Raw genomic sequence first — 12,184 nt, 5'->3', positions numbered from 1 at the left:
TCTATCAGGAGTACTCCTGGCCTGGAGGTCTGGAGAACGGTTTATTTTTTTGTTTGTTCTACCTCATAGTTAGTTGATTGATTCATGTCACTGATCTTTTCCTCTTTCAATTACACCCCACAGGACAGTCACTTCATCTACTCATTCAGCCCAGTGCATCAGGCATCAACAAACTGTTAATTTGCCTGGCAGAGTCACCTACAACCAAGGTACACATACATATATACAGTGCCTTGCGAAAGTATTCGGCCCCCTTGAACTTTGCGACCTTTTGCCACATTTCAGGCTTCAAACATAAAGATATAAAACTGTATTTTTTTGTGAAGAATCAACAACAAGTGGGACACAATCATGAAGTGGAACGACATTTATTGGATATTTCAAACTTTTTTAACTAATCAAAAACTAAAATATTGGGTGTGCAAAATTATTCAGCCCCCTTAAGTTAATACTTTGTAGCGCCACCTTTTGCTGCGATTACAGCTGTAAGTTCCCATTCCTCCTTGCAAAACAGCTCGAGCTCAGTGAGGTTGGATGGAGAGCATTTGTGAACAGCAGTTTTCAGTTCTTTGCACAGATTCTCGATTGGATTCAGGTCTGGACTTTGACTTGGCCATTCTAACACCTGGATATGTTTATTTTTGAATCATTCCATTGTAGATTTTGCTTTATGTTTTGGATCATTGTCTTGTTGGAAGACAAATCTCCGTCCCAGTCTCAGGTCTTTTGCAGACTCCATCAGGTTTTCTTCCAGAATGGTCCTGTATTTGGCTCCATCCATCTTCCCATCAATTTTAACCATCTTCCCTGTCCCTGCTGAAGAAAAGCAGGCCCAAACCATGATGCTGCCACCACCATGTTTGACAGTGGGGATAGTGTGTTCAGGGTGATGAGCTGTGTTGCTTTTACACCAAACATAACATTTTGAATTGTTGCCAAAAAGTTCAATTTTGGTTTCATCTGACCAGAGCACCTTCTTCCACATGTTTGGTGTGTCTCCCAGGTGGCTTGTGGCAAACTTTAAACAACACTTTTTATGGATATCTTTAAGAAATGGCTTTCTTCTTGTCACTCTTCCATAAAGGCCAGATTTGTGCAATATACGACTGATTGTTGTCCTATGGACAGAGTCACCCACCTCAGCTGTAGATCTCTGCAGTTCATCCAGAGTGATCATGGGCCTCTTGGCTGCATCTCTGATCAGTCTTCTCCTTGTATGAGCTGAAAGCTTAGAGGGACGGCCAGGTCTCTCCCCAGGTCCTTCTGTAGCTCAGTTGGTAGAGCATGGCGCTTGTAATGCCAGGGTAGTGGGTTCGATCCCCGGGACCACCCATACGTAGAATGTATGCACACATTAGTAGAATGTATGCACGCTTTGGATAAAAGCGTCTGCTAAATGGCATATATTAGTGCAGTGGTCTGATACTCCTTCCATTTCAATATTATCGCTTGCACAGTGCTCCTTGGGATGTTTAAAGCTTGGGAAATCTTTTTGTATCCAAATACGGCTTTAAACTTCTTCACAACAGTATCTCGGATCTGCCTGGTGTGTTCCTTGTTCTTCATGATGCTCTCTGCGCTTTTAACGGACCTCTGAGACTATCACAGTGCAGGTGCATTTATACGGAGACTTGATTACACACAGGTGGATTGTATTTATCATCATTAGTCATTTAGGTCAACATTGGATCATTCAGAGATCCTCACTGAACTTCTGGAGAGAGTTTGCTGCACTGAAAGTAAAAGGGCTGAATAATTTTGCACGCCCAATTTTTCAGTTTTTGATTTGTTAAAAAAGTTTGAAATATCCAATAAATGTCGTTCCACTTCATGATTGTGTCCCACTTGTTGTTGATTCTTCACAAAAAAATACAGTTTTATATCTTTATGTTTGAAGCCTGAAATGTGGCAAAAGGTCGTAAAGTTCAAGGGGGCCGAATACTTTCGCAAGCACTGTATACACACACACAGCGTAACTCATAGCCATCGTGAGAGGGGCTCTAGTCCAAGTTATTGTAAAAGACTGACAAGTTGTTAAAAGGGCTATATAAATAACATTTGATTGATGGACTCCTCTCTCCCCAGGTGAAGCTTCTCGTCTGTGCATACCATGTTCAGCTACAGTGAGTTCAGAGTTCACGAGTTGTGTGGACCCCAAGCACAGAATGGGAGATAAAACACACACAAACACTGAGTTTACATAACGTATACTGACTAGGTGAATCCAGGTGAAAGCTATGATCCCTCGAGACAATTGAGACATGGATTGTGTATGTGTGGCATTCAGAGGGTGAATGGGTAAGACACCAATATATAAGTGCTTTGAGCAGGGTCAATAACTGCAACGCTGCTGGGTTGTTCACACTCAACCGTTTCCAGTGTGTATAAAAAATGACCAGCAGCCTGGTGCATAACTGTGGGAAGTATTGGAGTCACCATGGGCCAGTATCCCTGTGAAACACTTTCGACACCTTGTGAAGTCCATGCCCCGGTGAATTGATTCTGTTCTGAAGGTAAAAGGGGTTGCAACTCAATATTAGGAAGGTGTTCCTAATGTTTTGTGCACTTTGTAGATGCATGCATAATCACAAAACATGAAGAACAGTTTGAACCACACTCCAAGTTACCTTCAGATAAAGTTGTTGGACATTCAGCATCGACACAGAGTTTGAGTCACTGTTTCTGTGGCAGAGGATTAAAGGACAAGAACAGAAACAACACATCTCAACCCTATCCAATCATGTCTATGTCTGTGTGTATGACTCATATGTGTGTGTAATGGGACAATAGCCTGATGTTTTGTTTGTGGGAGCTGGGTGCTCTTGATAGCATCACAGGCAGCGAGATGCCATCAACTATTACAGATAACAAAGGGAAACCCAGCTGTGAGCTGCCTAGTAATGCAAGCCTACCAGATGAGCTAAATGCCGTCTACGCTCGCTTCGAGGCAAGCAACACTAAACCATGTGTGAAAACACCAGCTATTCCGTACGACTCTGTGTTCACTCTGTAGCCGATGTGAGTAAGACCTTGAAACAGGTTGCAGGGCCAGACCGATTACCAGGACGTGTACTCTGAGCATGCGCTAACCAACTGGCAAGTCACTGACATTTTCAACCTCTCCCTGACCCAGTCTGTAATACCTACATGTTTCAAGCAGACCACCATATTACCTGTGCCCTAGACCGCCCAGGTAACTACTCTAAATTACTATCGCCCTGTAGTACTAACAACTTTAGCCATGAAATGCTTTGAAAGGCTGGTCATGGCTCACATCAACACCATCATCCCACACCCAGGACCCACTTCTATTCACATACTGCACCAACAGATCCACAGATGACACAGTCTATATCGCACTCCACACTGCCCTTTTGGACAAAAGGAACACCTACAGTTGAAGTCGGAAGTTTACATACACCTTAGCCAAATACATTTAAACTCAGTTTTTCACAATTTCTGATATTAAATCCTAGTAAAAATTCCCTGTCTTAGGTCAGTAAGGATCACCACTTTATTTTAAGAATGTGAAATGTCAGAATAATATTGGAGTGATTTATTTCAGCTTTGATTTATTTCATTACATTCCCAATGGGTCAGAAGTTTACATACACTCAATTAGTATTTGGTTTAACTTGGATCAACAGAGCTGGTTAAACTGAGTCAGGTTTGTAGGCCTCCTTGCTCACACACACTTTTTCAGTTCTGCACACAAATTGTCTATAGGATTGAGTTCAGGGCTTTGTGATGGCCCCTCCAATACCTTGACTTTGTTGTCCTTAAGCCATTTTGCCACAACTTTGGAAGTATGCTTGGGGTCATTGTCCATTTGGAAGACCCATTTGTGACCAAGCTTTAACTTCCTGACTGATCTTGAGATGTTGTTTCAAAATATCCACATCATTTTCCTCATGATGCCATCTATTGCATGAAGTCCCTCCTGCAGCAAAGCACCCCTACAACATGATGCTGCCACCCCCGTGCTTCACTGTTGGGATGGTGTTCTTCGTCTTGCAAGCATCACCCTTTTTCCTTCTAACATAACGATGGTCATTATGGCCAAACAGTTCTATTTTTGTTTTATCAGACCAGGGGACATTTCTCCAAAAAGTACGATCTTTGTCCCCATGTGCAGTTGCAAACTGTAGTCTGGCTTTTTTATGGTTGTTTTGGAGCAGTGGCTTCTTCGTTGCTGAGCGGCCTTTCAGGTTATGTCAATATAGGACTTGTTTTACTGTGGCTATAGATACTTTTGTACCTGTGTACTCCAGCATCTTCACAAGGTCCTTTGCTGTTGTTCTGTGATTGATTTGCACTTTTTGCACCAAAGTACGTTCATTTCTAGGAGACAGAACGCGTCTCCTTCCTGAGTGGTGTTATGCGGAGCGACACAGGGGAACCCAAGAGCAGACTCCGATGAGGAAACAGGGATGAATGAACCAAAATATTTATTGTTACACAGAGAGATAAGGAGTGCAGATCCGGGGAGGCTCAGATGAGTTGCAGAAAAAAACAGATGTGGAGACTGAGGTTGGAGTTAGCTGAGTAGAACAGGGTGAACAGGTCCTGAGGGGAATCCAAGGTGTAGTGGTGGTGAGTAATATCCAGCTCATGGTAGTTGGGTGGTGAGATGTGGAACAGGAGACAGGAGCCAGAGACAGAGCGGTAACTGCAATGAGAGGATAAGTGGTAACCACTTTCAGGGGCAAGTCCTTAGATGTAAGCCATACCTTTTGGCCTGGAGTGTAGACTGGGGCTGAAGCAACCGACCGAGGGCACCGCTACTTCGACCTCTTGGGCAGGGAACAAGCGAGGTTGGTAACCAAGAGCACACTCAAAAGGAGACATTCCTGATGAGGCATTGATGAGGGTGTTGTGGGTATATTCCACCCAGGGTAGCTGAGCACTCCAGGAGGAAGGAATAGCAGAAGTCACACAGTGTATTGCAGTTTCCAATTCCTGGTTGGCCCACTCAGTCTGGCCGTTGGTCTGGGGGTGATATCCAAACGAAAGGCTGACATTAATGCCCAGAGCTGTGAAGAAGGCTCTCCATACCTGTGATGTAAACTGGGGTCCTCTGTCAGAAACAATGTCACTAGGGATGCCATGCAGCCGCCAAACATGGGATTCCAGCAGGTCTGCAGTCTCCCGGGAGGAAGGAAGCTTGGAGGGGAATGAAGTGAGCTTTGGAAAATCGGTCAATAATAAAGGTGAGGATGACTGAGTTACCATTCGATGGGGGAAGCCCAGGGACGAAGTCCAAAGCTATGTGTGACCAGGGGCGACTGGGTATCGGAAGAGGACGAAGCAGACCAGATTTAGGTTTTGTTCTGAGCACAGACCGAGCAGGCTGAGATGAATTCCCGAGCGTCTTTCTACATGGTGGGCCACAAAATCGCTGACGCAGGAACGCGACAGTCCGGTTCATGCCAGGGTGACAGTTGAGGTGAGTAGAATGGCCCCATTGAAGAACATCAGAACAAACTGAATCTGGCACAAACAGAGCTTTACAAGGACCGTTTCTAGGATCAGGCTGGTTCAGAAGAGCCTGACAAACACGGGACTCAATTTCCCAGGAAAGAGCAGCAACGATGCAGGAGGATGGCATAATTGTTTCTAGCTTGGAACTTGTGTTGTCTGCGGTGAACTGACGGGAGAGGGCATCAGGCTTGGTATTCTTAGATCCAGGGAGATAAGGGAGTGTGAATTTGAATCTTCCAAAAAACAATGCTCACCTGGCCTGCCGAGAGTTCAGACTTTTGGGGGTCTGGATGTAGGCTAGATTTTTGTGATCTGTCCACGCAATGAAGGGAAGGACCGAATCCTGTAACCAGTGATGCCACTCCTCAAGAGCCAGCTTAACAGCCAGGAGTTCCCGGTTACCTATGTCAAAATTTCTCTCTTCAGGCGAGAGCTTGCGGGACAAGAAGGCACAAGGATGGAGCTTCTGATCCGAGGGAGAACGTTGAGACAGGACCGCACCTACCCCGGTGCCGGAAGCATCCACCCCGAGGACAAACTGGAGTTCTGGGTCTGGCTGGGTAAGGGTGGAGCAGAAGTGAAGTGGAGCTTGAGTTCCCAGAATGCTGCCTCTGCCTCAGGGGACCAGTGGAATGGAGTGGAGGTGAGTGGTGAGAGGAGCTGCCAAATGACTGTAGTCACGGATTAATCTTTTTTTTTTTTTAACTGTCAAACCCTGGGAAACGCTGTAACTGCTTCATATATGCGGGCACAGGCCACTCTGTGACTGCCCTAACCTTGGCAGGGTCCGTTCGTAGCTGTCCTTGAGGAATAATGTAACCCAAGAAGGACACAGAGGAAACATGAAACTCACATTTCTCAGCCTTAACAAATAGGTTATTCTCCAATAGTCTTTGGAGAACGTGTTGCTTGTGAGCCTCAAGGTCCTTCGAAAAAATAAGAATGTCATCCACATAGACAAAACGCCCAATGACATCCCTCAGGACATCATTAACCAGGCTCTGAAAAACAGCAGGGGTGTTAGACCAAAAGGCATAACCAAATACTTAATGTCCAAGTGATATGTTAAACACCGTTTTCCACTCGTCCCCTTCTCTGATGCCGACAAGGTGGTAGTCATTCCGGAGGTTGAGTTTAACACTGTGGAACCATGGAGGGGGGCAAAAGCATCACTGATACGTGGCAAGGGATGCTTGTTCCTGACAGTGATACTAATCAACCCACGGAAGTCTATGCATGGCCTCAGTGACCCATCCTTCTTCTTGACAAAGAAAAACCCAGCTGCCACCAGAGAGGAAGAATGCCTGATATGTCCGACAGCCAGGTAGTCCTGGGCGTATTCTTCGATGGCTTCTTGCTCGGGGCGAGAGAGGTTATACAACCTGCTACTAGGGAGAGGAGCTCCAGGCTGAAGATCGATAGCACAGTCATACGGCCAATGAGGCGGCAGAGATGGGGTGTGGTGCTTACTGAATGCAGGAGGTAGAAAGTGATACGCTGGAGGAAGAGAAGACAGGTCTGGGGGTTCTGGAATAGACTGGAGTTGGAGTTAGCTGAGTAGAACAGGGTAAACAAGTCCTGAGGGGAATCCAAGGTAGTGGTGGAGACAGGAGCCAGAGACAGCGCAGTAACTGCAATGAGAGGATAAATGGTGTCAGGCAGAGAAACAGGATCTTGTATAATCATAAATGGCTAGAATCATAAACTGCCTGAGCAGAGATTACGATCTGGCAGAGTGGAAGTGGCAGGACTGAGTATTTGTAGAGGTCTTGATTATGGAACGAATTGCAGCTAGTAGGGATCTGCTCTGACTCCAGCACACCTGTCTCCAACTACACAATCACACAGAGAGGGAGAGAGAGAGAGTGTACAGGGGGAGTAACTGCAGGTGAAGAAGACACCGGGTGAACACCAGAGGGCGAAGCAGGAGCAAATGTGACAGGCGGTATGCCGGCTACGTGGTTCTATATGGTGTTTATACTTGCGTACTATTGTTTGTACAGATGAACGTGGTACCTTCAGGCGTTTGGAAATTGCTCCCAAGGATGAACCAGACTTGTGAAGGTCTACAATTTTTTTTCTGAGGTCTTGGCTGATTTCTTTTGATTTTCCCATGATGTCAAGCAATGAGTCACTGAGTTTGAAGGTAGGCCTTGAAATAAATCCACAGGTACACCTCCACTTGACTCAAATGATGTCAATTAGCCTATCAGAAGCTTCTAAAGCCATGACATAATTATCCAAGCAGTTTAAAGGCACAGTCAACTTAGTGTATGTAAACTTCTGACCCACTGGAATTGTGATACAGTGAATGAATCTGTCTGTAAACAATTGTTGGGAATATTACTTGTGTCATGCAAACTATAGTTTGTTCACAAGAAATTTGTGGAATGGTTGAAAAACAAGTTTTAATAACTCCAACCTAAGTGTATGTAAACTTCCGACTTCAACTGTACGTGAGAATGCTGTTCATTGACGACAGCTCAGCGTTCAACATCATAGTGCCCTCAAAGTTCATCACTAAGCTAATGACCCTGGGACTGAACAGCTCCCTCTACAACTGGATCCTGGACTTCCTGATGGGACGCCTCCAGGTGGGAGGCAACAAAACATCTGCCATGCTCATCCTCAACACAGGGTGCCCCTCAAGGGTACGTGCTTAGGCCCCTACTTTACTCTCTGTTCACCCACAACTGTGTGACCGTGCACTAATCCAACACCATCATTAAGTTTGCCAATGACACGACAGTGGTAGGGCTGATCACCGACGACAATGAGAGCGCCTATAGGGAGGTCAGAGTGCCAGGACAACAACCTTTCCCTCAACATCAGCAAGACAAAGGAGCTGATCGTGAACTACAGGAAACAGAGGGCCGAGCACGCCTCCATTCACATTGACGGGGCTGTAGTGGAGTGGGTTGCGAGTTTCAAGTTCTTCTGTTTCCACACCACTAAGGCTCTATCGTCGTCCAAAAACACCAACACAGTTGTGAAGAGGGCACGACAATGGCTCTTCCCCCTCAGGAGGCTGAAAATATTTGGCATGGCTCTCAGATCCTCCAGAAGGTTCTACAGCTGCACCATTTAGAGCATCTTGACTGGCTGCATCATCGCTTGGTATGGCAACTGCTTGACATTCTTCCGCAAAGCCAGGACCTCTATACCAGGCGGTGTCTGAGGAAGGCCATAAAAATTGCCAAAGACTCCAGCCACCAAAGTCATAGACTGTTCTCTCTGCTACTGCATGGAAAGTAATACCAATGCATCAAGTCTGGAAGCAACAGGACCCTGAACAGCTCATACCCCTAAGCCATAATACTGCTAAATAGTTAGTCCGGGTAGCTATTTGGTTAACTATTTAACTATCTGCATTGACCTTTATGCACTCAGTTTTTTGACTCATCACATACGCTGCTGCTACTATTTACTATCTTTCTCTTTATTCCTAGTTATATATACAGTACCAGTCAAAAGTTTGGACACACCTACTCATTCAAGTGTTTTTCTTTATTTTGCCTATTTTCTACATTGTAGAATAATAGTGAAGACATCAAAAATATGACAACGCATATGGAATCATGGAGTAACCAAAAATATTTGAGGTTCTTCGAAGTAGCCACCCTTTACGTTGATGACAGCTTTGCTCACTGTTGGCATTCTCTCAACCAGCTTCATGTGGAATGCTTTTCCAACAGTCTTGAAAGAGTTCCCACATAAGGAGTTCCCACTCGTGGGGCTTCCGAGTGGTGCAGCGGTCTAAGGCACTGCATCTCAGTGCTTGACCTGCTCTGGCAGGTCCTGGCTGGCTGACGGCTCTGGCAGCTCCTGGCTGGCTGACGGCTCTGGCAGGTCCTGGCTGGCTGACGTCTCTGGCAGGTCCTGGCTGGCTGACATCTCTGGCAGGTCCTGGCTGGCTGGCGTCTCTGGCAGGTCCTGGCTGACTGGCGGCTCTGGCAGCTCCTGGCTAACTGACGGCTCTGGCAGCTCCTGGCTAACTGACGGCTCTGGCAGCTCCTGGCTGACTGACGGCTCAGGACAGACTGGCGGCTCTGACGGCTCAGGACAGACTGACGGCTCAGGACAGACTTGCGGCTCTGACGGCTCAGGACAGACGGGAGGCTCTGGCGGCTCAGGACAGACTGGCGGCTCTGGCGGCTCAGGACAGACGGGCGGCTCTGGCGGCTCAGGACAGACGGGAGAATCTGGCGGCTCAGGACAGACGGGAGACTCTGGCGGCTCAGGACAGACGGGAGACTCTGGCGGCTCAGGACAGACGGGAGACTCTGGCGGCGCTGGACAGGAGGAAGGCTCTGGCGGCGCTGGACAGGCAGGAGCACCTGTAGGGATGAGACAGAGAGACAGCCTGGTGCAGGGGGCTGCCACCGGAGGGCTGGTGCGTGGAGGTGGCACCGGATAGACCGGACCGTGAAGGCGCACTGGAGATCTTGAGAACAGGGCTGGCACCATCCGCCCTGGCTGGATCCTCACCCTAGCCCGGCAGATGCTGGGATGTAGTGCACCGGGCTAAGCACGCGTACTGGGGACAACGGGCGCTCCACCGCGTAACACGGTGCCTGACCAGTACAACGCCCGCCACGGTAAGCACGGCCGAGCTGGCACAGGGCTAGGGAGGCGCACAGGAGGCATGGTGCGTGGGGCTGACACAGTCTTCAACAGACGGCTAGCACGCACCTCAGGACAAGTATGGAGAGCTGGCCCAGGTGACATCAAATCCCCGACATGCTCCGTCGGGCGGATGTCGTGCCTCAGGCACCAACACAGCACCTCCCTCATAACTCTCTCCTCCAATCTCCCCATTAACTCCTTCACTGTCTCTGCTTCGCTCACCTCCAATACCGCCCTGACCGGCTCTGGTTCCATCCTTTGCTCCTTACGGTAAGCAGGGGGAGTTTGCTCAGGTCTGACACCTGACTCTGCCACACTCTCCCTGTGCCCCCTCCAATACATTTTTGGGGCTGCCTCTCGGGCTTCCAGCCGCGCTGCCGTGCTGCCTCCTCATACCGGCGCCTCTGCTTTGGGGCGGCGATATTCCCCTGGCTGTGCCCAGGATCCTTCGCCGTCTAGAATCTCCTTCCATGTCCAGGAGTCCTGTGTTCTTTGCCGCTGCTGCTGCTGGCCGTTACCACGCTGCTTGGTCCATTGTTGGTGGGTTATTCTGTCACGATCGTCGTAAGAAGCGGACCAAAGCGCAGCGTGGTGTGAATGCATGATTTAATGAAGATGGGGAAAAAACACTAAATACACTAAAACTAACTAACTAACTAACTAACTAACTAACCAGACAAACGTGACCGCTATAGAAACAGAGTGCTAACATGCAACATCACATAGACAATAACCCACGAACCACAATAGAAAACAGGCTACCTAAATATGGTTCCAAATCAGAGACAAAGACAAACAACTGCCACTGATTGAGAACCATATCAGGCCAAAACACATAGAAATAGACAAACTAGACATACAACATAGAATTCCCACTCATATCACACCCTGACCAAACAAAACATAGAAACAAACAACGCAAATAATGGTCAGAGTGTGACACTGTGTAGGCCCTCATTGTAAATAAGATTTGTTCTTAATTGACTTGCCTAGATAAATAAAGGTTGAATAAAAAATACAAAATACAAAATATGTTGAGCACTTGTTTGCTGCTTTTCCTTCACTCTGCGGGTCCAACTCATCCCAAACCATCTCAATTGGGTTGAGGTCGAATGATTGTGGAGGCCAGTTCATCTGATGGAGCACTCCATCACTCTCCTTCTTGGTCAAATAACCCTTACACAGCCTGGTAGTCATTGTCCATTGGGTCATTGTCCTGTTGAAAAACATATGATGGTCCCACTAAGCACAAATCAGATGGGAATGGCATTTCGCTGCAAAATGCTGTGGTAGCCATGCTGGTTAAGTGTGCCTTATTCTAAATAGATCACTGACAGTGTCACCAGCAAAGCACCCCCACACCATCACACCTCCTCCATGCTTCATGATGGGAACCACACATGCAGAGATAATCTGTTCACCTACTCTGTCTCACAAGGACAATGCGGTTGAAACCAAAAATCTCACATTTGGACTCATCAGACCAAAGGACAGATTTCCACCGGTCTAATGTCCATTGCTCGTGTTTCTTGGCCCAAGCAAGTCTCTCTTCTTCTTATTGGTGTCCTTTAGTAGTGGTTTCTTTGCAGCAATTCGACCATGAAGGCCTGATTCATGCAGTCTCTCCTGAACAGTTGATGTTGAGATGTGTTTGTTACTCGAACGCTATGAAACATTTATTTGAGCTGCAATTTCTGAGGATGGTTACTCCAATGAACTTATTCTCTGTAGCAGAGGTATCTCTTGGTCTTCCTTTCCTGTGCCGGACCTCATGAGAACCAGTTTCATCATAGCGCTGGATGGTTCTTGAACTTTTCCGTATTGACTGACCTTCATGTCTTAAAGTAATGATGAACTGATGTTTCTCTTTACTCATTTGAACTGTCCTTGCCATAGTAAGGACTTGGTATTTTACCAAATAGGGCAATCTTCTGTATACCACCCCTACCTTGTCACAACAGAACTGATTGGCTCAAACACAAGAAAGAAAGAAATTCCACAAATGAACAAGGCACACATGTTAATTGAAATGCATTCCAGGTGACTACCTCATCAATCTGGTTGAGAGAATGCCAAG

The sequence above is a fragment of the Oncorhynchus keta genome, chromosome 34 (genome assembly GCF_023373465.1).
Source record: "Oncorhynchus keta strain PuntledgeMale-10-30-2019 chromosome 34, Oket_V2, whole genome shotgun sequence".
Lineage (NCBI taxonomy): Eukaryota > Metazoa > Chordata > Actinopteri > Salmoniformes > Salmonidae > Oncorhynchus > Oncorhynchus keta.
Note: the sequence above shows the minus strand (reverse complement) of the source record.